Source organism: Triturus cristatus, chromosome 3_2 (genome assembly GCF_964204655.1).
Source record: "Triturus cristatus chromosome 3_2, aTriCri1.1, whole genome shotgun sequence".
NCBI lineage: Eukaryota > Metazoa > Chordata > Amphibia > Caudata > Salamandridae > Triturus > Triturus cristatus.
The window spans coordinates 171,626,605-171,652,974 of NC_140584.1; the positions used below are offsets into that span (position 1 = coordinate 171,626,605).

The 26,370-nt window shown below is 41.4% G+C and overlaps 1 long non-coding RNA gene across 1 annotated transcript in view; it reads right to left on the reverse strand.

Moving 5' to 3' along the window:
• The window catches only part of LOC146856973 (uncharacterized), a 70,999-nt gene that overhangs the window by 19,353 nt on the left and 25,276 nt on the right, over positions 1-26,370 (reverse strand). Inside the window, exon 2 of the long non-coding RNA XR_014979836.1 lies at positions 20,934-21,090. This is a non-coding gene — a long non-coding RNA (uncharacterized LOC146856973). The remainder of the gene's footprint in view (positions 1-20,933; positions 21,091-26,370) is intronic.

The window sequence follows — 26,370 nt, forward strand, 5'->3', positions numbered from 1 at the left end:
TTTGGTTTATAAAAATATTGATCATTGGTGACAGTAGCTGCAGTCCCTGATTACCACACAATCAGTGTTTAATTTGTGTTGGTGATTGCTGGTGGCAAACACCGGAACTGGTTTTTGGGGCCGGACTTCTTTTTCATCATCACACTTTGACCCAGTGCAAGTGAGTGAAAGGCAGGAAAGGGAAAAAAATTAAAAGGAGATGAGAACCGTCACAAAGGGATGAATCAGGGATGAAAAAGTACTTTCAAGATTGAGGTAAAGAGATAGGAAGTATAGGGTGGTGAAAGAAAAAGCATGTCAGAAATCAAATCGAGGTGGTCATGGTACTAGGGCTTCCGATTGTTCGGTAACACAACCTTCGGCTCCTAAGAAAGCGTGTATTAATGTTCAAAATAAATGTATCACTACATGCGGCTAAAGTTTCACTGTCTTCTGATCACTAATGGTTCCCGAGAAGGTTTTGGCACTGGTTGAATATTCAAAACACGGTGCAAATTTCGGTGAAATTATGCATAAAATATTTGGTGCTAAAAGGAAAATGATGCTGTTTTTTTGTTTGTTTGAAGAAACAAAAATGATTTAACATAGTTACAGAAATGATGATTGCTTGATAGCCAGCTCCCTCCATGGAGTAAGCAAACTAGAACTGAATGAAAATAGCGTCGTTCAAAGTGTTCTTTTTAAACACCTAGTGGCTTATTTATGAACCCCTTGAGCTGCCGTTGTGTCACTTTTCGTGATGCCGCGGCAGTGTAAACAATGCACCACGTTGCGCCATATTTACAAAGTGACACATCTAGGCAGATGCATCATTTTGTAAACCCTTGCGCCACATTATATCTGCGCCAATAATGTATGCAGGGTGGGCGTTCCCCCGCAAGAAAGCCTCGCAGTTGATGCAGTAAAATCTATCATTATTTACTGCACCACTTCTAGGACGCCACTGCATCACAACCTTCTGCCTGCCTCATAGCAGGTGTAAGGGTGATGCAATGCAATGTGCATAGGCCTCCCCGATGATTGCTGGAGTTGCGTCATGCTTATGACACAACTCCAGCAACGCATGAGTTTTGTGGCAACAGATACGTCAAGATTCCTGACGCATCTGTCATTCCTTGTGACATGGAGCGTCGTACAGTAAATATGGCGCATCCATGGTGTCCCAAGGAGGGCATAGTGAAAAGTGCTGCATCGCTGTTTTACAGCAGCGATGCAACACTTTTCATAAATTGGTCCCCCAATTTCTAATTATCCGGGAGAGCAGGAAGGCCGATTTAGGGGGCTTATTTATGGGCCCCTTGCAACTCCTTTGCACTGCTGCAGTAGCATACACAATGCGCTATGTTGCACCATATTTACATAGTAACACATCTAGGCAGATGCATCACTTTGTAAACCCCTGCACAACATTACACCTGCATCAGGTATAATGTATGCTGGCTGGGCGTTCCCCCGCAAGAAAGCCTCGTATAAGTGGAGTAGTGAAATCTTTCAGATTTCACTGCCCCACTTCTAAGACGCCACTACGTCAAAACCTTACGCCAGCCTTTGCAATGTGTATAGGTCTTCCCCATGCATTGCTGGAGTTGTGTCATGCTTACAACACAACTCCAGCAATGCATGAGTTTTGCGCCGACAGATACCTCAGGATTCCTGACGCAGCTGTCATTCCCTGCAACATGGAGTGACGTATAGTAAATACATTGCATCCTAGGGCCTCATTTATGAAACGTATTGCATCAATGCGGTAAAACAGTTATGCAACACTTTTAACTGCACCCTCCTTGCGACACAATGGATGCACTTATTTGTGTTTCATAGGAGAAAGAAATGACAAAACAATTTAGATCCTCCTAAATTTAAAAAGTCCTTGTTTACAAACAAATAATATTTTTAGTCATTACATTATGAAAATAACATTCAAATTTACAGGCAGACAACTTTGCATTGTTTGCATCAAAGATTTTTGATATATTCCTAATGCTTCATGTGCTTAATTTCACCTATTCGAGGGAGTCCACTACGTTTTTGTAGAAACTTTACGACGTCCATGAGAAACCGACTTCACTGTACACATCCGTTCAATCATGATTACAGTGTCCGAGCAGTAAAGTATTTCCTAAATACATGCATTGATACAAATTAGGCCTGGGGGTGAACGCCGCTCCATTCACAGAGTTTTCAGTTTTCTGCACTCCAAGGAGCTCACGAGTAACAGTAAGTTGGCGAGCTCGAGCTGTAGCACTCCACCACTTGTGGAACTCCGCTGAATTTTTTTGTCACTTCACGGAGTTCTGTGTAGACGAATTCCACGAACTACCCTCAGGCCTTGTAGAAATAGTGAACCATCTAAAATTCTACTTTCAATTATTAGATTTGAGTTGACTGACAACTATTTTGCTTTTGACTCAAGGAATACATATATGTCTTTGGGACTGCTATAGGTTGTCACTTGACTTGATCATTTGCAAATTTAATGGTGAGGTGGTGAGAGGAGCAATATGCATGGCAAAGCTGTCACATCATTAGGCGGGGTTGAAGCAAACTGACTCTACAGTCTGCACACAGTTTGTAAGGCAAGGCCAGTGCCGCATTTTTTAGGGTATGGATTGCAGAGAAATACATGCTTGGCACTAGGGCAGGTGAAAAAAGGCAGTGGTAGAAAACCAAATATTTCACTGAAAACAAACATTGTGTTATTATAAAGTTACAGTTTATACCTGCAATCCAAAACTTAAGACCGCTGAATTATGCAATAATTCCTCCCACAATGTTCTGATAATGCCCTCTGCCATTACATCACAAATTACATAAATTGTGACGTCTCTCGTCACATCACATGTGACATTATCAGTGCGATCATTCATATATGTGTGTCACTTAATTAATTCAACAAATTTGGATATGCCAAGGCCACGTTGTGGATTCATTGGAGCAAGTGACATGTGTTAGTATAAGACTTCTGAAGTATACAAACAGAAGCTACATAGTAGACACTTCAAAGCACTTTAACATAAATTATTTTTAATTTATATCATAAGCTAAATATTAGCGGTCAGGCAAAATGTTTATTCGATATTACAATGGATAAATTAGGGCATATATATGACCAATCGAGAATTAAAAGAAAGTTTGAAGTTTAACAGTAGTATTTCAGGACATATTATTTTCGTCTGCAAATGATCACACATTAGAGCAAGGTATTATCTCTTATGTCAAAGATATAATGATGGCATAGGGATTTTCATACAACATTATTTTGGGAACTGAGAGAATTTGAGGGCTTTTAATTTCCTTTTAAACCATTGAAAAGATATGAAAAGCTGATCCCCAAGAAAGCAATGAATTCTAGTACCAACAATGCCACTGATTTGAGAATGCTACAACTGAGAAGGCTGCTAAAAGAAACTGGAGAGTGGTGGCTTTTGGCACAAAAAATTCAGAAAAAAACAGCAATGTTAGAAACCCCAGTAAAATATGGTCGGCAAACCACTCCTCAATATCCTAGGTGGAGGAGACAAATGAGATTGTGTTGGAAATTAATAAAGAACAACCCAATGCTCTAGAACCCACCTATTCCATCAAAGAGCTGTTTGCAACTAGTTTAAATAGATCAATTTATATATATATATATATATATATATATATATATATATATATATATATATTCACTTAAAAAACCATAGGTTTCAGGGGTGTTATAGTTAGCTGGACTTTTCACTTGTACAAAACCATTGAAATTCCCCCGTTATAGTTAGTTCAGCTAACTATAACTCGTGCGCCCGCAATGCACTGCTGATGACGTCACATATTACATCACTCATGACATGGTCAGTGACATCACTCATGACATCACTGATGACATCTCAAATGACATCATCCAGTGAATGTGTGTTTTTCTGAAAATTAAATATGTTTTTTATATGTATATCTCAAGGTCGATGGAAGAATAAATGGTTCTAAATGGATGATTTGTTTTTGAAAAATTGATTGTGTAACTGACTGATTAAGTGTATCATAGTGAATACATGGCTTAGTGAGTAATGTTTAAATATGTAAATATCTGTATCAGTCTCTCACTTTGTGTATAAGTGGCTGCATGGGTTGGTGAGTAGCTACATGGGTGTCTATATAGGTTATTAGTTGGTTTTTTGAGTATCAGTCTGAGTGTCTGCATGGTTCGGTGGGATGTAATATGTAGTGCATAGGTGCATGAATGAGTGACTCACTCTTTGTATGTGTTGAAGACAGCATGTGTGCAGGACTGTATGGGTGGATGAGTGTGTGTATGGGTGTGTTAGTGAGTGAATGACTGTCTCAATAGTGTCTTTATGAGTAACTACATATGTTTTAAACTAGTATATGTGACTATTGGTGTATATAAGTGAGTATATGTGAGAGTGAGAGATTGAAAGAGTTCCTGTATGAATAAGTATGTGTTTCTATAAGTGATTGTTTAAAAGACTAAGTATGTGTAAGTTTCCGTAGAAGTAAGTGTGGTGGTGTGTGTATAACTGTTTATGCAAATAAATGTATGTTTGATTCTTTATTAGCATGAGTGACTATGTGTGTGAGTAACTCTATGGATGAGTGGCATTGTGTAACAGGATGTATAGGTGTATGAGTACATATGATGAGTGAATACATGTATGAGTGACTGTATAGTACTGTTGGTGAATGAGTGGATGTGTATGTGGATCTTAGAATTACTGAAGAGGTTGTTGTAACTGGTATTGGTATGTCCATTGTTTTGAAAAGTTTAGTCTCTATTTTTGAATGTGTGTATCAAAGGTTATATTAGGGTGAGAGGAGGTCTGCCACTCTATCAAAAGGATGATGTCATCAGTGATGTCATCAGTGATATCATTTGAGATGTCATCAGTGATGTCATGAGTGATGTCACTGACCTTGTCATGAGTGATGTAATATGTGACGTCATCAGCAGTGCATTGCGGGCGCGCGAGTTATAGTTAGCTGAACTAACTATAACGGGGGAATTTCAATGGTTTTGTACAAGTGAAAAGTCCAGCTAACTATAACACCCCTGAAACCTATGGTTTTTTCAGTGAATTTCTGAGGTTTTTTAAATGCTAATTCCTAACTATAACGTGCCTGAAACCTATGGTTTTTTCTGTGAATTTCAAAGGTTTTTTAAATGCTAATTTCTAACTATGCCTACAGAGATAGGACATGTGAAGAAAGAAGAAAAAATGCACAGAAAGAAAAAAAAGAAGTGCAGAAAGAAGCAACAGAAGTCCTCAAAGACGAAGAAAAGTGCAGTAAGAAGGATAACGTGCAGAAAGAACAAAAAGAACAGCAGAAAGAAGCCTTGTTGCAAAATCATCCTGTACCCTCAACTTTTTCAGACGGATACTGGTGGTAACTGAGTCTGACTAACCAGTCCTAGAGCCAGTGCTATGTTAAAAGACACTTAGAATACAGTCAAAACACCTACATACACTAGGGAACATTATGCGTTGGGGTCCCCCTGTGATTAGCATGACCTCCTCTGTGTAAGCCCCTAGTATATAATAGGGCAGGGGGATTAAAACTACCTCTTAAAACAGGCCACAGGGCGTTTTTGCACACGTTAACTCAGGCCCCGTCCCCTCCCTTCACCACTGTGTAAACACGCCCTGTGTCCGTTTTTAGTTGGGAGATTAAGTTCATTTGAATCCTGAGGGTCCCTAGGGTCCAACTAGCCCACTAGGTACCTCCAGTAAGTGCCACAGAGCTGCGTTGCAGAGAGGTGTAAAAAGTGGCACGGCCTGGACCACCTCTCTGCAATGCAGCTCAGTGGCGCTTACTGGAAGCACTTGGTGGGCTAGTTAGCCCCCAGGGGCCCTCAGTATTGAAGGAAAATTATATCCCCAATTTAAAACGTGCCATAGTAACTGTTTGCACACGTCACCTCAGGCCCCGTCCCCTCCCTTCACCACTGTGTAAACGCGCCCTGTGGCTGTTCTAAGTTGAGAGATTAAGTCCCCTTGAATCCTAAGGGTCCCTAGGGTCAAACTAGACCACTAGGTACCTCCAGTAAGCGCCACAGAGCTGCGTTGCAGAGAGGTGTAAAAAGGGGCTTGGCCTCAGAACACCTGTCTGCAGCGCAGCTCCCTGGTGCATACTGGAGATGCCTGTTGGGCTAGTTGGCCCTTAGGGACCCTCAGTATTGAAGAGGAATTAATTCCCCATCTTACAACTCACCAGGGGGCGCGTTTGCAGAGTGCTGCAAGGAGGGGGCATGGCCTCCGGCACGATGCCAGTCTTTTATTTATTTTAATTTTTTAAGAAGGGGGGCTGTGTGGTTCCCCTTCTTATTCTAATTTATTGGCCCTGATGACCCCATCCCCCAGGGCCTGTCTCCTAATTATATTTTTTTGACCCCAATCCCCAGGGCCGGCCACTGTTTTTTATTATTTTTAAAAAATATATATTTATAGACACACCTAGGACATGCTGGACAAACCGTACGTACCTATCACCATGACGATTTGCGTGATATTCATTAAAAGGCGACTATGCATACAATGAATCCACGTGGAATGTATTTACACCACTAGTGAAGCCCTGACATGTCTGATGCCCTACCGTGCCTAATCCCGGTAGACACCCTTGTTGTTTATTTATACAAACATGGGTAGCTATTGACGGGCACATTTAATACACATGCACACCAAGCCATTCAAAGGGGATTCGACAAAAATTCGACCAAAACTATGCAAGAAACCCCCCTCACGGTTAATAAAACACACATCCACTGCCGGATGTGTAATACTTTTTATTTTACTCTCTGGAAAGGGGACGAACATCACTTGAGAGTCACAGCGCGCTCCTGGTAGAGCCCAATGCTGTGTTACACCCACCATTGCCTGCTGAGTGCCACACACCTCTGTTTTGTATTCCACTAGCTAGTGCATATGCTATGACACTCTCTAGCCCATGTGCACTGTAACACCACCCCGCGAATATGTCATGCCACACTTGTCTTCGCACGGGTTATATCACCCCATCTAACGTGCCTTCCTCGATGCCTATGTTATAACGCACAGTGCTATGCCATACATATTACAATCTGGGATCCATATCTTTGTCACAGTGCATATGCAACGTTACACTCCCCAGCACATATTTTATATTACAACTTTAGAGACTAGTTAGGTTACACAACACTGCCCTGTGCATATTACACTCCAAGGCGCATAGTGCCTGTGCTATCTCGCGCTCTCCAATGAATCTGTCATTGCGCACAATGTATTGCATATTATATTTCAAGCCCGGTTCATCTTATCTCACACTTTTTGGTGCATAGTTTATACCATACAGTATATCTGGTTTTCATTTTCAATCGTGCTCTCAGGACTATGTTCTATATAACACTGTGTTCACCTACCCTTTTCACGGGCATTACATTTTGCGATGGGGGTGGAGGGTCAGGGGGTGTTTCTGCCAAGTGAGCCCGGAGTCACAGTCACAAACGTCCTCTTCTTCCTGAATAAAAGTGAGATTATGCTGCATACTTGTTCATATTTTAAGTAGTTCGCACAGACACACGTTTTAAAAACAATAAAGTTCCTAATACCCGACTTCTCTGAACAGTTAGCTTGCTGCCCCATCCCCCTCCTCCCTATCCTCTGTTGTGTGAATCCATGGACTAGCCTCCTCCCTCCTGCCATGCATGGTCTGATGTGCTGCCACTGCCCTCAATTTAGTATGATGTACCAGTCCACTCCTCCTGCCCTCCATTGCCCAATTCTATGCCCCATCATTGACCTCCTGCTTAAACTCTGTGCTTAGCTTGCTGCCCCTATTCTCCTTCCCCCTGCCCTCCGATGTCTTTGTGTTTGCCCCAGCTCCATCCTTTTTGCCCACCATGTTCCATGGACCTGCCACTCCTATCTACTCTGAGTGTTCTGTTGAGCTGCCACTCCCCTCCCACCTGCCTAGCATTGTCAGATGACTGTAACCTGTCCCTGCCACCTCCACCCTGCCTGTCCACATGCCATGCCCCTATCCTCTTCCTCCTGTCCTACATGGTCCATTGTACTGCCACACCCTTCTGCCCTCCCTGGTCTGTTGTGCTGCAACTGCTCCTCCTGCCTGCCCCGTGCGGTCTGTTGTGAGGCCCCTTCCCCTGAACTTTCTTGTCTGTGCACAGGCCCTGACCCTCCCTTCTATCCTCCATCGTCCTTTGTGCATGCCCCTGCACCCTCCTTCTTGCCCATCATAGCCATTGTGCTACCACTAACCCTCCCACTTGCCATGCATGGTCTTCTGTGCTGCCATGGCCCCTCCCACCTTCCCTGTGTGGTCAGTTAGCTGCCCCTGAACCCCTCCCACCTTCCCTCCATGGTCTGTGTGTATGCCATCACAGTCTCACTGTTGCTCTTCATGGTGTGTCTTGCTTCTAGTGCCCATCCTGCCTGACCTCCATGGCTATCTTGCTGCTCCTGCCCTGCCACCTTGCCCCCAGCCCTCTGTTTACATGTGCAGACCCCTACTCCCTCCCTCGTGGCTTGTCTGTTCCATTGTAATGCCCCTGATCCATCCCTCTTGCCCTTTATGGTCTGTTATGCTGCAGATTTCTCTCCTGTCTGTCCATTATGGTCCTGCCTCTTGCCCCTCTGTTCTCTGTTGTCCATGTGCATGGTCCTGTCCCCTCCCGCTTGCTTTCTATGGATTGTTGTGCTGCACTCCCGTCCCGCATGCCCTGTGTGGTGTATTGTGCTGCTGCAAACCCTGATGCCTGCCCTGCAAGGTCAGTTTGGTGCACCTCTCCATGTCCCTCCTGTCCTCTGTTATCCAAGTCCATGTCCCTACCCCATTTCCTTCCATGATCCAATGTACCATACTTGCGAACATTTTGAACTTGGTAAGAGGGAGATTTTGAAAAAAAACTGGGGTATTGATTTTACCCTTTGAGTTACATTGAAAAAGAGGAGGTTGTAGACAGGAGACAGATAAAATAAAGCCCATTTGAGCTTAAAAACATTGGACGTTTCCTGGCTGAATCGGGTCTGTTGGCATGTATGGTTGTACTACCATTGCCTCTTCCTTCTGCCCACAATGGTCTATTACATTGCCACAGCCTCTCTTGCAAGTCCTGTATTGTTGGTTTGTTGCCCCTGCCCCCCTTTCCACTGCCCTCCATAGTCTGTTATGCTGCCACGGCCCTTCCTGCCTGCTCAGTGTGGTTAAATTGTTGCCTTTGCACCCTCCTACCTGCCTTCAATTTTCAGAGTCTGTGCCCCTGGCCTCTGCCTCTCAACAGTATCCTAATGAACAACTAGATTGCTAACATTCTATATTTATTACAAAAGTGTGGAACGCCTGACGTCATCTTGATGTAATCAAAACTGTAATACCTAGAGCATTTCCTTTAGAAATTACATATATGAGAGGGTCTTATTGGCATCAAAATTATGGTTAGTGCTCTAAAAGACTAAAATAAAGACATATTTTCTGAGTTTTCAAATAGCGAGAAAGCACTTTTAAATTATTTGTTACCTTTATGTTTTTTATCCAGTTGACCACTTGATTAAATGTTGCACTTAGGGGAGAGGATGTGGTGATACTTCCAGAACTGCAGACTTTGCAACTGGGGAACCAGGTTGGAGTTTCTGCTTCAGCTCGACATTCTGTGATTTTGGTCAAATCACTTAGTCTCCCCATGTCTACAACCAAAATGAATTTGTTCTTGTGTGATGTAACCAATGCTCATGTAAAGCACTCCAATACCTGACAAGTCTGCACTATATAACACTGCAAAAACACAAAATAATGAGTGTTTTGCACACTTCTGTCATTGGGCTATATGTGGGCTACATCTGGGTTATTTTGGGCTACATTTGGGCTCTTTTGTCTCCGGTGGCCATCTTGGCAGACTTATTTGTTATGAAGTTTCCTAATTTCCTCATGTACTGCAGTCTCCTCAGTAGGAAATACTTTGATTCCAAAGGCATTCAGATGTGTCACACATTTGCCATAAATTCAGAATGTTAGCACTCTTTTTGCTCATTAGATCACTGTAGTAAAGCTACTGCTCACCAGGGAAAACTGCTGCTGGTATTGAAAGTGCATGTTTCAGTCTTCATGTCAGAATTTTTTAATGAAATAGAAGAAGATTTGAGAAGTCACTCAAAATGTGCCCTAAGTTTTCTTTCTGCAGCACTAATCATACTTTTTATGGAAAAATGAACCCCCTCATTTTGTTCCTTTTTAAATTAAATGTTTTAAGAGTTACCACTTTAATCCAAGCAAGATGGCTTCAGGTGTGCCATACGTTGATCATAAGTAGGACTGTTAGCGCTCTAGTTGTTCTTTGGAACACTCTGGGAAGCTGCAGTAGAACACAAAGGAATCAACTGACAGTCTCTGCCCTTGTTGGATGTACATGTTTTACTGAGAATGTCAGACTTCATTCTCACATGACTGATAAAGATAATGTGAATTTACAGAAAATAAGCTCTCAGTTTAGCTTATAGATCACCTTCCAAACCTCTGTGGGATAAGCATGAGAAAATATTTTTCTCTCAATCATGATATCCCAGCAGAAGGCTTTTTCACATGGTGAAATCACCTTAGAACATACCACAATTCCTAAAATGAGTATGGTACCATCAACAAATGATTTATAATGTGACTAAAGTCTTAAAACCTTCTATTAACTGCAATGCTTTTTAATGAGGTGCTATCATGTATATTGGTCCCAAGATGGCTGCCAACACCTCTTGGATGAAGTGCTGACAGCCAATCAGATCTCAGGATGAGATGTGTGGTTAGGCTCCGCCCACATATATATATGATTTCACTTTTGATTTTCTCAGGAACTACTGAACAGATTGACACCAGACCTGCAAAAGGCACATCCCTGACCTGAGGACTACCTCTCTGCCAAATTTCAAGTAATTCTGTTCAGCCGTCCGGGCTGTACCTTGGACTAAAGGTCCCTATGGAAAATTGCATGGGGAAAACACGTTTTGGGACCCCCCTTTTTTCTCAGCCCCTGCTTGACGAATCCCCCCGAGACTTTCAGGGTAGGAGCGGAGCGGAGCGGAGCGCCCCACCTATTTTGAAAATGTTGCGAGGATTCGTTAACCCTGCGCCAAAGTTATTCCAAATAGAATGTTGCGGATTTCCTATGGAAACACGGTCCTAACTATAACTATCTACTGGCGACCGCCAGTAGATAATATATATATATATATATATATATATATATATATATATATATACTTAAAAATATATATATTCTGCATCAGTGTTTCTGTCACGACCACAAACAGATGAAGTGTACACCAGGAGCATCCAATTTATATTTCTTCATTGCCAACAACACGTTAAAACACCGGACAGACGTGTTTCGGCACGTATGCCTTCCACAGTGTCAGTATGGTATCATCTCATTCCACCATTTAAAACAAACTAAGTAAAGTTCATTATACATGCAACATTGAAATTGACAAATGGCAATTCAGCAACTGTGATTACTTTTGTGTAGCGGTCATGTTAGAGTGTTAATATTTACATATAAAGAGTAACATCATATTATTTGCTTCTTCATACATATTCTTGTTTTTAGAGAATACATTTGTTTCATAAATCACATTAAAACATCGATGTTCCTCTACTTATAAAAAATCTTGTGATCATTGTATAAGTCACTTAGGAAAAAAATTAAGCACTAAATAGGCTACGGGGCCAGCGGCAAAATTATACAAGAGTAATTTTAGCCAGCTTTCTTCTCAGTGATCTTCGATTGTAATCACATTGCAATCAGATTGCCATTCCCAACACGATGGAGATGAGCAAAAGTAATAGCAACATTTGGATTCCAAGGGTCACCATCTTGGGATGTCCAAAGTATTAATAAGGTAAGCAAACACACATAATCAATCCTAAATATAGATATATAACATCTTTTAAAAACTTCATTAGCATTCAGTAGAGTGGCAGAGAAGAAACACTAAATCATGCAAATACAATCCAAATAGTAGAAACATCTACGTAGACACCAACCCTCTGGTGATGAATTGGAAAACAGTGGGTGCCGGGGGCTCCAAATCTGGGTACACATATAAGGAATGTCAATCCCTTCAGAGACATTGGGGGAGTACCTAGCGGTCGTCTCAGCAGAAAAGGGGGGTCAGATTCATGGTATCGTTTGACTGTGTTCCCATTTCCCCTATCCCTCCCACCAACCATCAAGGTGTCTGCTCTCTCCCCCTTATAAAGTTGGATTAAGGAACTAAGTGGAGGTAGGCCCATCTCCCAAGGCTGCCACATCTACCTGGGGCAGATATATGTGTACACTCTTATATTAATATTCTGAACACAACAAGATAGCCTAACTGAAATCTAATAACAAATACATTTTCCAAAGAACATCACCATTCTTTGATGAGCCCCACTGCAAGAAGGAACATTCTTGTGGGTAACATCTATTCTTTCCTTGGTCCTGACGCAAAAACAAAATGGTCTCCCTACATAGAAATGTAGACGTGAATGATCTCTGGTCTTACTGACCCAAAAGTCTCATAGATGTTAAAGGAAAACTGTTCACAAGAATCATGTTGGATGTAGTCAGCACATGGGAAGTGGAAGAAAGAGTGTTCTCCAGTACAAGGTGAATTCAGGGTGGGCCTTTCTATGGTTGACCAATAGTTTTTCAATTCCAGCTCAATAAACATGCCATCTAGAAGAAGCAAGCACAATTGTAGAGCTTTCTTAGGTTTCTCCCAAGTATTTGATATGTTCCAAAGTGTTCATCTGTGGGGAAATATAGAGCTGTCCCGTTTCTCATCTGTTCTTTGTCACAATATCAAGCACAAAAATATTGCGCTACAAAAATACTGAAGCCAGAATACTGACTCTATAATATAATGAAGGTAAGATTCCATTGGCTAATGTAGATGTACTATTCTGAACTCGCTTACTTTGAAGATATGTTTATATACCATAAACTTACAAGTGCATAGAGTTAAGCATTGTAAACCTATTCTTATGTATAAATGCTTACCCTCAAGATATTTGTGTAGTTGAGATTATGGTAAAACTAGTTTTATAGCACAATATTTTGTACTCAATATTCCGGTAGCACGTCTCTTCATCATCAAACACCAGTTATGTTTTATTATTGTGCTATTTTGGTACATTGTAAGCATTTGTTCTTTTGATGTTTTGTTGATTGTCTTTTTATTATGGTTTGCTGTTGTGTTCTTTGTTATCCTGTTTTGTTGTTTATTATTGTTATCATTTGGCACAAGAATCAAGAAAGATATATTTTATACAAATAGATATCCATTAGTGCATGTTTACATTCCAAAAGCAAATCACTAATCCTAGTGTGGCATGGAATGAAAGCATGTCTGCATGTTCCACTGTTCCACATTTAGCTAGGGAACACCTAATATATGGCATACCTTTCAAAAAGATGACAGATTAATCCCAGGCGTGTGACTCTTCCAATATACTTTCCATTGTGTCTATGAAGGCTCTTTGCTGGTTTTACATTGCACTTTAGTACATTATATACAAGCCTGATGTACAAAGATTACATTTGCAAAATATGGTTGCAAATTCTGCACAACCGATTTGTGAATTAAGTCTGATTTTGATAACTGATCTATGTACATATAGGTTGGTTCATAAAATACCAAAACACAGGGGATAGTAGAATGACCTTCCTATTTGATATTAATTGGGCAGGTTGCAATTTGTGATCCCCTCAGATTATCTATAGTCACATAAATGGTGGCATGCAAGGGTTAACAGACTGCCAGCCCTGGTACTGCTTTTCAAAACAGACATTTTTTTTTTAAAGCAGCCTCAATTCCTTAAAGGAACCTGGATTGCTTTAAAAAGAAAAAAAGATTTCCATTTTTGAAAACATTAATGCGAGTGGACAGATCTTCTTCCTCTTTACGAATCAGTTCCCACCCCAACATGGAAGTCAATAACAAATCAGTGATGTGCAACCAAAATTACTGTAGCAAACCACTGATACATACTGTGCGGCCTAGCACTTTGGAAAGAATACCCTTTAAATACCTCTTCCAAATTGTGATATTGGTTTCTGAAACCCATTTTTCAATTTCTAAAACGTTTCCTGAATCCCAAAATGGGATGTACACATCAGAAAGAGAGATCAAGAGGTGGCAAACCCTGTAATTCAGGGTTTGCAAATGCAAAATCAATATGCAAATCTTGCACCACCTTTATCTAAGATATTCTCACCAGTTGCATGGATCCAAATACCTATTTTTGGAGCTTTCAAAATTCTGTTTTATTTTGCATTTGATGCCCTAAGGGTGGTAGGTATGCCCAGACAAGGGTCCTGGGTTCACTGTGGCACTGGAACCAAACAATACCTGACTGAAAAGCCCATAACAAGGGCGAAGCCAGTCCTGGGTTGCTTGTGCTCCAGTTCAGAAAGGCCCTAGTCTGGCAGTTCAGGCTGAACTGTTCTCATGAGGAACAGGCTCAAGACCAATTTGCATATGGCTGGGTCTAAACTGAGGTGGTATGGTGGGTGAAAAATGACGGATTGGTATGTGTCCCTGACTGATTGCACATGGCTGATTTTTATTCCAGCATGTCATCCTTCAACTTGTTATTATTGAATTTGATGCCCGAAGTATGTTGGCAGTTCGGGCTGCACTGTTTCGATTGGAGTAAGGTCAAGACTGATTTGCATATGGCTGGGTCAAATTGAGGTGACATGTCGTGCAAAATAACGATGGCTTGGGATTCAGCCTGAGTAATTATGTAAATGTGGGTGTACTTGTAAAGCGCACTGTGACTCCATGGAGTATCCTGGCGCTGAAGACCGCTGGGGAACCTGTCCTGGTTTTCCCTGTGAGATGGTCCCTTGCTGGGTATCTCCAAGGTGAAACCAGGCATCCCTGGGGGGCTGTTGTAGAGATGAGGCAAGCTTAATGCCCAGAGTTGCCGAGTGTGTTTCTGGTTAGAGTAGGTACTGAGGCGAGAATTATCAAGTCTGTTTTGACCCTGGTCCACGACCCTGCCACGTCGGGAATTGAACCCTGGTCCCTGGCTGATTCTCTGCCTACGGGTCGGCCGCCTCTAACCAGTGAGCCACACCTCTCCACCAATTATCAGTAGCTTAGAATAATTCAAGCATTCCATCCATCACTTTTTTGTATACTGTAGTGTGCCACCCTAAGTGGAATGGTTGTCCAGACGTGGGTCCCGTCTACGGTGTGTCACTGGAACTAACTGTGCCGGGGTGATGTGCCTATTACTAGGGCTAAAACATTCCTAGGTTGCTTGTGTTATCATTCAGGGAGGACCTGGCTTGGTAGTTCGGTCAGAAATGTTCTGATTGGAGATGAATAACGACTGATTTGCATATGGCTGGATCCAAACTGAGGTGACATGTTGAGCAAAATAACTATACTTTGGGATGTGACGTGAGTAATTACCAGTGTCTGAGATTACATAAAGCATTCCATCCATCACTTTCTTGTGTACTTTCAAGATGGCAAAAATGCAAAGTTTTTCTGGTTGATTTCCTTAATGGAGAGAACAAACAAAGGTGGTTGAGCAGGGCCACACATGTTTCTAAGCTAATTAAAAAGTCCAGCAATAGTTGGCAAAAAAGCTTCCAGGAATGGATATGCCAACATTACAATCTTCCTGGTCCCAATGAAAGCTGAGCACCACATGCATTATTAGTTCACCTGTTTGAAATTCAATTCCTATGTTGTAGAGAGGTTCACCCTATTTAACACAATTATTTATTTTTTACCAAATGCAGTTGACTGTTCAAGACGATCATACACTCATTGCAATATATCCTACTTTTGGCTTATAATCGAATCCTATTGCTGTATACCTTTAATAACAGATGTTATAATGTCCCCTAAGCTCTCACCTTGGCAACTGTAATGCTAAGTGCTCATGGTTTGCAGAGATTATTTCCAACGTTCCATAAATATAATTAAGCATCATTGTAGTTGGGCAAGCAAACTTGCAATGCACGTTTTAAAGTCCCTCCTTTGATGTTCGATTTCATCTCTCAACAGACCCATTAGATTTATGCTAAAATTAAATTTTGAAACAACTGAAGGACTTTTCGAATCAAGGACATTTGAAACTACATATCTGTAGTTTATCAACCATTCTCTACCTGTTGATCTGGGCAAACACAAAATCAATGATTAACTGAAAAAAAACTTCTGTACATGTTCAGAGTGAAGAGAACTGCATTGCCCCATAACACTTCTTCTTAAACTGCATAAAGTGAAGGATGTACACTAAATGCTTTTAGTCTCCTTATGTTTTGAATATTCATACAGTTAATTGAAGAACCAGAGCGTCCTGGTGTGCATCCATTTACAGGCAATCAGATTGACTGCAGCCCCCAGGGCTAAGCAATTAACACATTGGTATTACCTGTGGCTTTGATTTCAGAAACAGTGTCAAGAGGAAAATAGGATCCATGTTAGACCAGTGTTCAGATTACATTGCAAAAATACAATCCCAATAAGATCCTATTGCAGAATAAGAGCCACTATATTTTTGTTATTTTGATGCCTACTATTTGTCAAAATTTTGATAGTCTATTCAAGCACTAATTGTGGGTATTTTCTATGGTAAATTATGTAGTCCGTGTGTTAAATCGTAAGTATATCTTCTTTTGTACGCACTTCTGACAAAAAAACTGAACATGATTTTGACTGACAAATTGCCTGACAGGTTACGATTTTACATTGTTCGCATTAATTCATGTTCTTATTTTATAAGTCCGACTACTTTTTTAGATGTAATGGAAAAAACAACATTTACTGTTCTAGTGAGTGATGTAGTGTGTTGGGCTTTATGTGCACCGCATCTGTAAGTAATATAAATGGTTAATGCTTGAGAGATTACAATGCACTGTACAATATCAATAATTTGGGAACCAAGTCCTGTTCAACTCAATAAAAATGTGTTTAGAAAGTATATTTGTTTTCTATGAACCTAAGCAAGATGCACTTCGAAAATGACTCTTCTCATTTTGCCACAGTTCTTGAAAACAAGGATTCCCTTGACAGAAGGTTTTCTGCCTTTCAATCTATATTTTTATGAACTATAAAACAGGGACTATTAAGAGCAACTGGAATCCCACTAAAGGGTTGCTGTCTTTTTGCTATAACTCTTCCTTGTTCACATCCCAGATCTATGGTTGAATCCCCTGTCCTTGAATGTGTTTTATATGCGATAAAGTACTTCCTGACATGCATTATAAGGATATTGGAACTAACGAATTTTGGGGCATATTAGCAAGGGCGTGCGATAAATATCGCAAATCGCGCTTAGCGCATATTTTTTTATTGCCGTCTATCGCTGGATCCTATCGCGGAGATAGCGCATTATTACCAACCTATATCTCCAATGCGATAAAAGATCCAGCGATAGCGTCGAAATCCACCAGAAACACAAGTAAAACAGCAATAAAACTTTTATCGCTAACGTAAAGCTTGCTAATAGGCAGGGGAGGATTCAGCCTTAGAATCCACCCCTCGTTGAGGATAATGGCGAAGTCAGGATTTTAGCAGGTGTAAAAATTCAAGCGATATCGCCGGTTAGCGCGACTTTTTTCATCGCTAACTGGGGCCGGGGCCTCATTGCTAATAGGCGTTGGGTCTGTTAGCGGCTGTTTCCGTGCTCTTTTGGTCGGGAACGCCTACTTTGCATGTCATTAGCGATGAAAATCACTGACATGGAAAGCGGCCCCCAAAACGGTCGCTTTTGCCAGAAAGCTGTCGCTAACAACTGTTAGCGACAGCTTGCTGATAGGGCGATTAAAATATCACTGCTTTAGCGGCAAAAAGTGCCGATAAAGCGGCGAAGACGCCCTTGCTAATATGCCCCTTTGTGACTATACAGAGAAACAAGGTAGAAGGGCAAATTCAATTACAATGTTATGGAATTTCGAGGTAAATTGCAATAGCCTTCTAATTTAATCAAGGGGTTATATTATTCCTTATAGTATATGGTAACAACTTCCCTCTTCCCATAAACCATTTTAATCCATGGTGCCTTCCTTTCATATTGAAAAGATAGAAAGCTTGCAGACATAAGGGTGAAAATCAATGAAATTCTAATCCGTAGTGCAAAATTAAACATATCAAAAGTAGTTAATAATTTGTTGCAAAAAGACATAGGTTGGATTAAAAACAATTGTAGCTCAGAATATGCGAAGGCATGCAAAGAGGATATGTTTTTCAGGTAATGACAAATAGTATGAAAAAAAACAAGGTAACATGTTGCTATAATTATCACCTTTCTGCTGCTGATCACTGTTCTTTTAGAAAAACAGTTCAAAGGAAAAAAAAGCCAGTTTTCATTTTTGCTGCTCAAAATGAAGCCGTATAATGTTCTGTGACCTACATTTTAGCCTGGCTGCTAACTCTAGAAGCAGTCATCATGACAATTCAGCCCGGATGTAATAACTTACTACAATTGAGCAGCTATGTCATTTTATTACTGCAGGTGACTAGAGATGTCACAACTCGACTGTAATAAGGAAAAGGATACAGGCTGTTATACTGGGATTGCAGTCTCCCATGTGTTGTAAGGTTATTTTCTATGTTCATAAAATCTATTCATTATAAAACCACAATAATGATAACATTTGTTTAATTGCTGTATACTTTCATCTATCCCTTGCATTGAAAAACAAAATTTCTGCTTATTATTTTGTACAGTATAAAAATAAAGTGATTGTTCAAGAGAAAGGAACAGTGTAACTGTCTGTGTAAGAAATGCTGATGCTGTTGTGTTTTCTCTTTTTGTACATTGGGGCCATGGTAAACAGACCCTACTGCATGCTCTGAATTGATTAAAAATACAAATTTCCACATGTACATTACATATAATTCCATAGTTTGTGGTACCCAGTGTACCAGGGCATCTAAGTTATATGCCACTAGTGGACTGCAACATCTATTGTGCCGTCACCAAAGAGACAATGTAAAGGTTGACTTCAGGCCTGCTTCTGCAGCCTGAGTGTGCAGTTTTTAAACTGAAAATTCAACTTGGCAATACAAACCTTTGCCGATCCTAAACCTGGCTTGTTAATAATTTTAAGTCACCTCTAAGGTAGGCCCTAAATGACCGTGGATGAATGGTACTTACAATGTAGGATATGTGTGCTTTTAAGTGAAAAGCTGCCAAAAGTCAAGAAAGGGAACAGAAAGACCCTGGCTGGGAGGAGGTGTGACCTCCTCCTTACAAAATGACCCAGGGGGTGTGCCTACCAACTACACAAGCGTCAAAGTTCCGTCAGCAGTCACAGGCATATGTAACTCACACCTAGGTCTACCCCTGCCATCGTCCAAATAGCCAAAGTGGCAGCAATACCGTAGGGTGCAAATTTCCCAGAAATGACTTGCAATGGGAATTCCTCATTTCTTTAGACTCACCTCAGGGGTGCGCCCAGAGCTCTAACCCCGGGAACAATGATTTTGCCATGTTGGATTTTGGCAAAACTGGGTACTGTGGGATTGTTTAGGGTTACAAATAAAGGAAATAATGTTAAAGTGGGTAGGTTTTCCCCAGGAACTTATTCCTTATTGTCCCCACTCACAGGCTAGTGCCAGGCATAAAAGTGGCCCCTCTGTGTATCTTCTTCTGGAAGACACAAGAAGGGATGCACCTGATGTTGAACTTGTGGGGAAAAAAACCCAAGAGCTGGACCTGCTCCCCACTTGTACCCAGGACAGAAGAGTGGACTCTAAGGGCTGGTTGGCTGGCCTCTGGTTAAGCTCCAGGATCACAAAAGCAGCTAGATGCCGACTACTTCAAAAGACCAGCTGACCAGTTCCAATGGGATTTGCCCTAGACCCTACTGGTGGCATCAGGGAGATTGAGTCCTAACCCACAGTGGTGCCCTAAAGGTCTCAGAGGTTTGGCAGGTGTTAGAGTTTACTGTTTCCTCTTTCAAAATTCCATGACTGAACACTTCAAAACATTTTGGGAACTTTTGCCAAAAACAAAAAGAGGCTACCACTGGACTGCTGCAGAGTTGCAGCCACTAATGTTGAAATGCCAGTCAGACTCAACTTGGTGGTTTGCCCCGATAGAAAGATCCTGACTTCCTGAAAAGTTTCTACGTTTTACCGTAGCGGACTTTACCAGAACCAACACTGTGCAGCACTCCGATGATGATGATGCCTTCCTGGGCCCCAAAATCAGAATTTGTCCTCTTGGAGTTTTCCCCCCTTTGACATCAAGAGCCTCGAAATTTCCACTGGAGTCGAGGCTACAAACAGGGACCCACGCTTAAGGGCACCTGCCATTGGCGAGCTCTGCTTCCTCCAGAAAAATAACTTAAACAGAACTTAAACTTTCTACCAGGACAAATCTTGTCCCTTTATCTAACCCGTGCTCCATTGTGGTCGCCCTTAACTTTTGGCTTTGACCTGGTCTTGAGTAACCTGGTTAACCTCATTTGTGCCTTTGTGTTTTGTGGTCCTGGAATTCTCTAAAGCCTTAAATAAAATCATATCACAGGTTACCTACATCCAGTTGTTGTAGTTTTGGAGTCTGTTTGTTCATTAAAATGTACCCTATGTCTTGCAATTTGGAGTGGGATTTTTATTGTGTTGTGTTTTCTACTTTTTAACTGTTCTGGTTCTAATTAATGCTTTACACATTTCTCCTTAAGCCTCCTTGCTCTTTGCTACACATACAATGTGTTGAGCTAACTGGCCCTGGTGCAAAATTGTGGTATTATTACTTGGTGATAACTCACATTACTTCCAACTAATCGTGCACTTTCTCGCAGTCTGAGCATTGTGTGATTGAATCTGTGAGTGGGTGTGAGTGAGTGAGAGTGGGAATTAAAATGAATGTTTCAGTATGTGAGTGTGAGCATTTTTATGTAGTAAAGACAAAATGAAGGCAAGACAATTTACTTTCTGACATACCTTTGTTGAGGAATAGATACTCCTGTATTGACCTATGGCAGTCTTTCTTGGTCTGCTTCTATGCCATGTCTGGTTCTGCATTTTATAGATATGACAGGAGAATCCTTTTTGCCTGTAGAACCTGTGCTTTCAGAATATACTCAAAACAATGATTGACCTGGAATGTAATTATAGAAACCTTTTAGATAGGCGAAGACATGTATTCTAGGCATACAATTAATGTAGTAAAACAAATACTACACTCTAGCCTCATGAATGCTTTTAAGCCAAACCACAAAAGTAAAGTAATTACATGTGTAGTGTAGTAATTTTGGGACCACATTGACATTTGTCAAATATTACTTACAAGGTGCAATGAGCTAACAAGTCAAAAAGTAAGTGCTGTGTCCCAAAGTCAAAAAACAGATAGGAGCCGATTATGATCTCATTAGGAAGGGCTCCGGATGGGATTCGATCTTGTCGAATCCGATTCGGAACACTGGATTTCTACCAAATCGGTCACCTTTACGGATGGCTGAGTACGATGCAAGGAAGCCCTCGGTGGTCTCCGAATTGGTTCAGAGCGGGATTCAGGCAGCCCAAGTAATTCGTAGCCGAATCGTACAGCCCAATGTACACAGTTTACAAACCTGCAAGTATGATGACAGATTCGGACAGGCATTCCGAATCAGTTTGACCGAGACAAAACAGCTTTCAAAATCGGTCTTTGGGGACACATTGCAGGCTCCCCTTCACCCAGAGGCGACCATAAGTGGCACATAGGTGTACTAAAGGGACCCCTCTTCCCAACCATGCACAATGTGGCTGGCGCCATGAGCTGCTCGCCACAGGGTGCATGGTTTTCCCCACCCCTTTTTCCAATGGGAGCCTGTGTCCCCGTTCTGAACACAGGCTCCCATTGAAATCAATGGGAGTCCGACCAAACCGAGTCTGTAAGCATCCGGACATATCGTAAACAGTCGGTAGGACTACCCGTATAGGAATCATTAGGAAAGCATTCCTAACTTAATATGGTGGGAATGCTTTCCTAACAACATCGTAATCAGCCCCATAGAATTGTAAATGTGACAATTTTATGTAAAGACAATGGCTTTCATTATGTGTTTTCAAATGCACACATTTGCGAATAAATGAAAGGAACCATTGATAATTAGTGTGCTTTTCTGTCAACTGCATTTTAAACTCTTTAGAAAGGTTGTGTTCTCTTCAGGACAATGAGATAACAGGAACATCTATTTGGGGAACCAATTAAATTATGGTTAATGAAGGCAGATAGCTCCTGTTTTTAAGAAACAGGAATATTACCTGATTAAGGAGCAGTCACAAGGTAAAGATTAGATAAGGGAACCTGTGAGTAAAACATTTGAATGGGCTTGGGTTAATGTAGAACTCACCTAGATGTCTAAGATTTCAAGTGACACCCAAAATGTGATAGATCAAATTCACTCACTTGGTTGTACTTGCAACATGCAAGAGTAATCAGCCATTAATGGGGTAACTTTTACAGCTTTAATAAAAAATCATGGCTTTTAGATTTGAGCTCGCTTAGTGGTGTCACCATGGGCAACAGATTTGCGCTTCAAGCCCGTGGATCTGTTAGTATGGGACAAAAGTCCTCTTAGTTTGAACATATCCCACCCTAAGCAGGTGCAGAATCCAGGCTGCCCTGGCTAAATAAGTCCAAAGGTGGGAAGTGGGAGAACAGTTCACTGACTATCTTAGTGGAGAACCAGCCAAAACATGCCCCCTGCAAAGAATGAGGCTCGGCACTCAAGGAACTGTCTCAGGGCATATTATAGGCTCACATAGCAATTAACTGGCAAAAAAGAATTTAGTGTGTACCTGGACTTTTGATTAAACTTACAATCCATATTATCCACAATATAAAATTAGTAACAGAGATAGAATACAGACTGTCTTAGTCTTCAATGAAGAAAGATTTCCGTGTGTGTTTCAGTGGCCTGGTATTATATTGCCTTCCTTGTGTTGGTGTTTTTGGCTACACCACTTCCTGCTGCAACAAAATGGAATTTCTATTTTCATCCAGGTGCATTCAGCACATTTTCACAACTTCCTGTCCCAATGTGAAGCCTGCGAATAATTTCTGCTCCCCAATGTCTTCTCCCTTGTCCCTTAATGCCCTTTCCAAGGCACATTGCACCTGTGCAAACTGTCATTCTCTCACAGGAATAGACCAGAGTATCATAGTTTACGTCCATCCCTTTGTACTGCATTCAGTAAACTAAACACTCTTTGTATGACCTTCTGCTAACTTCTCAGTGGCGTAGTGCCCCATCCCCCTCCAACCCATTTTTCATCTTTCCACTTGCAGCATCAAGACTGCTTTTCTGTTTTCTTCCATACTAGTGATCATCTGGTCTACTCCTTCATACTGTTTACAGTCCACGACAGCCATATGTAAGGCACAGGTCCTACTATTTTCAACTTTTCGGGGTGATGCCCCAACATCCTCTCCATAGCTGCCATTAATAAGTGGCTGAGTGCCCAATTTTCTTTTGTATCTTACTTTGAGATAGCGGCACTTTCCCTCAATCTAAACATGAGACTAGTGTTAGACTTTGCATCCTTGGTGTGGTTCCCTCTATCCTTTTGCCTCTACCTCCTGCATTTTTGATGTTATGCTGGACTTCATTCTTGCTGGTTTATGTACTCTGGGCACTTTACTGATACTGACCACTGCTAAAGTACAAGTAGTCCCTGTGTAAATTGTAATTCTGGTTGGGTCTCCATGATTGGCATATTTGATTTGCTGGTACATCCCTAGTAAAGTGCACTCGGTTTGACCAGGGCCTGTAAGTCAGAAGCACTAGTGGGCATGCAGCACTGGTTGTGCCACCCACATGCATAGCCCTGTGAACTTGTCTCTGGCCTGTCATTCCAGTGTCTTTGAGTGCAGTTGTAAACTGCCTCATCGACCTGGCAAGTGCACTCACTTGGCAGGCCCTAGCCCAGTGCTTAATTTGAGTTGGTGGTTTACGGTGCTCGGCACCGGCACTTAACCATCAACACCAATGCTTATAGCACCAACTAGACCCAAAGGTATTGGAGCACTTAGCATGAGCACCAGTTAAGGACACATTCATTTTTTGTAGGTACAGATAGATGAAGTGATTTGCCCAGAATCACACAATGTTCAGCCTACTCAAAGTCTCAAACCTGGTTCCCCATGTCCAAAGTTGGCAGCTCTGGTTGTTACACCACATCATTTCCCCACTTGTAGGATTTCATGGTTAGTAGATAGTTCTGTTAAAGGCAGTGCCAATAGGAGCAAAGGTCTGGTTCAAGCTGCCTTCTGACAACAGACCCGGCAATTATTTTTTCATAAATTAACCACTGCCCTAACCTTCCCTTTTACTGCATGTAAGGCACCCCTAAGGTAGGCCCAAATCAATATCATGGGCAGGGTGCAGTTGATGTGAAAGGGAGGACATATACTGGTGTGTTTTCCATGTCCTCATGGTGAAATACTGTCGATTTCGTTTTTCACTACTGCAAGGACTAGCTCTCACATAAGTTATAATTGGAGCTGTCTTGTAACATTTTACACGTCTAACTTTCAATTGGGAAGAGATAGAGATTTGGAGTTTGGGCTCTCTGAGCTCAGAAATAAAATAAAAATCCATTAGTAAAGATGATTTTTAAACTGTGGGGTTTGAGAATGCCACTTTTAGAAAGTAGACATTTTCTTACTTAACCATCCTGTACCTCTGCCTACCTTCTAGAATCAACATCTAGTTTAAACTGACAGGGGCATATTTTTGCATATACTCTAGACAGTCACACAAAGGAAGTTGAGGTGTGCCCTGCACATCCTGATGGTTCATCACCAGGCTAATATGCCTTCCTGAGCTAGAGTGATGGGAGGAGTTGTCACTGACACCTGAAAAGGGCTGTCTGACCTCTCACAATGCTGTCTCCACTGCCCTGGAGTGTGTCTGGAGCCAAGAGCAGGCAGGGTAAAAACGTGTGCACTACAAAAAAAATCCTTTGAAGAATGCCTACTTTAAAGGCCAAAAGGGGCAAAGGTATTAGACCTAGAACCACAGACTTTTAGCACACTCCTGGAACTGAGGACTGTGCCAAGAAGAAGAGCTAAAGAGCTGTCTGTAGGAGTATGGCGCCTATGCTGTGTGTTGCTTTGCTGGGATGGCCTGCAGTTGCTTCTTCTGTGGGCAGTGAGAGGACTGGACTTTGCTTTGCATCGTGATTTTTCAAGTTTTTCCATGGGCTTATGTGTGCTTGCCTCCAGTTGGAAGTCTCAGGACCATCAAAGACTTCATCTGCAGCATCCCAGAAGTCCGCTGCTGGGAGTTCTGACCTGCCTTCTGGTGCCAACTCCAGATCTGGCTCCTGGAGGTTGTTCCTGATACAAAAAGCTGCAAAAAACGTATAAATTGACGCATCACCGTTCCAACACCTGCTTTTCTGAAGCACTGCCACCGTCCGGCCAAAGAAATTGATGCAGCACCTGCCCACGGCCTAAGAAGCCATTGCAGCTCGAGCAAGGCAGAACATTCCAATCCAGGCAACCTAACACCACATAGATAAGAACAAAGGTAAGATATAGCACAACTTCCCTTCAAAGAACACAAAGGGCCCGATTCACAGAACTAACTTAAGATAAAATCCTAAACTTACTACCATTTTGGTATTCACAGAAGGCACTTACTCATTTTGGTATTCACAGAAGGCACTTACTCATTTCGGTATTCACAGAAGTTAGGACTCCTAACTTTAGGACTCCTAAATGCCTTCTGTGAATACTGAAAGTCTTAAAATTAGGATTTTTCTCAGTTTAGTAGTAGTATAGTTAGGACTCCTAACTTTAGGACTCCTAAATGCCTTCTGTGAATACCGAAAGTCTTAAAATTAGAATTTTTCTCAATTTAGTAGTAGTAAAGTTAGGACTCCTAACTTTAGGACTCCTAAATGCCTTCTGTGAATACCGAAAGTCTTAAAATGAGGATTTTTCTCAGTTTAGGAGTCCTAAATTTAGGAGTCCTAACTTTACTACTACTAAACTGAGAAAAATCCTAATTTTAAGGCTTTCAGGATTCACAGAAGGCATTTAGGAGTCCTAAAGTTAGGAGTCCTAACTTTACTACTACTAAATTGAGAAAAATCCAAATTTTAAGACTTTCGGTATTCACAGGAGGCATTTAGGAGTCCTAAAGTTAGGAATCCTAACTTTACTACTACTAAATTGAGAAAAATCCAAATTTTAAGACTTTCGGTATTCACAGAAGGCATTTAGGAGTCCTAAAGTTAGGAGTCCTAACTATACTACTACTAAACTGAGAAAAATCAAAATTTTAAGACTTTCGGTATTCACAGAAGGCATTTAGGAGTCCTAAAGTTAGGACTCCTAACTTCTGTGAATACCGAAATGAGTAAGTGCCTTCTGTGAATACCAAAA